The sequence below is a fragment of the Canis aureus genome, chromosome 12 (assembly GCF_053574225.1).
Source record: "Canis aureus isolate CA01 chromosome 12, VMU_Caureus_v.1.0, whole genome shotgun sequence".
NCBI lineage: Eukaryota > Metazoa > Chordata > Mammalia > Carnivora > Canidae > Canis > Canis aureus.
In genome coordinates this window covers 16,724,019-16,725,569 of record NC_135622.1, presented here as the reverse complement: position 1 = coordinate 16,725,569, position 1,551 = coordinate 16,724,019, and positions in this window count along the sequence as shown.

Below are 1,551 nucleotides of genomic sequence, written 5' to 3'. Positions count from 1 at the left end.
GTTGTGATTGAGTCCTGCAACAGGCTCCCTGTAGGGAGCCTGCTTCTCCCTCTGCCTATGTCTCTGCCTCTCTCTGTGTGTCTCTCATGAATGAATAAATAAAATCTTAGGGGAAAAAAAAGATAGAAAAACAAGGGCACCTAGGGGGTGCAGTCCGTTAAGTGACTGATTGGTTTCAGCTCAGGTCATGATCTCAGGGTGATTGAGCCCAGAGTTGGGCAGAGTTGGGCATTCAGCACAGTGCTTAAGACTCTCTCCCTCTGTCCCTCTACCCCTTCTAAAACAAATAAACAAATCTCTTTAAAAAAAGGTTGAAAAACACAGCAGCATAGTTTTATATATTTTATACAGTTAAAAAATTTTAGAAATACCGTAATAGATTTGACATTTTACCTTGAAAATTCCTGAAGTTTGCTTGTGGAAGTAGCTGTCAGAAAGGCTGCAGTTATTGTGATGCCTTGGAAGGAGGGTCATTTGGAAGCACGTGTGGATGGGTGTGGCTCCGGGCACCTGGAGTGAACCGAGGAGCTGATGGATGTTTGGAACACTTGCATCCTGTGTACTGCTACACACTTGGTCCACCTGGGTGCCATCCAGTATTCCTTGCAGACAAAATTATCACAAAAGGAAATGTAAAATTTCTGTTATGCTCCAAATGCCTCCTAATACATCAATCATTTTGGAATAAATTCCCATTTCTAAAACAAGCATGATAGCAAAGTTAACTGTACATTCATTCTGAATACCTCTATATTTTAATAGGCAAGTTTAAATTTACATTTGTTATGATTACTGATACATTTAAGCTTATTGCTAACATTTTACTTTGTGTTTTATATGATTTTTTTTTTCTTTTCTCCCTTTCATCTGTTGAGTTTATTGAATTCCTTTTCCCATTTTCCTTTTATTCCTTTACTGCTTTGGAAATTATTTTTGTTTATGTTCTTTTTGGTGCCATCTTTAAACATTATGTTAATTTCTTTTTTCAAATTTTTATTTATTTATGATAGTCACACACAGAGAGAGGGGGGTGGGCAGAGACACAGGCAGAGGGAGAAGCAGGATCCATGCACTGGGAGCCCGACATGGGATTCGATCCCGGGTCTCCAGGATCGCGCCCTGGACCAAAGGCAGGCGCTAAACCACTGCGCCACCCAGGGATCCCATGTTAATTTCTTTTTTAAAAAATTGTATTTGAGTATAGTTGACACACAATATTGCTTTAGTTTCAGGTGTACAACATAGTGATTCAACTTCTCTCTTTTATGTTATGCCCACAGCAAGTATAGGTACTATCTATCACCATGCAACACTGTTACAATATCCTTGACTATATTCCCTACACTGTGCCTTCTATTTCCATGACTTTTTCATTCCATAACTGGAAGCCTGTATCACTCAATCCTCTTCACCCATTTTGCCCATCATTCATCTCCCTCCCTTCTGACAACCATCACTTTTTTCTCCACTTTTATAGGTCTGATTCTGCTTTTATTTACTTCTTTGTTTTGGTTTTTATATTCCCACCTATGAGTGAAATCATATGCTATC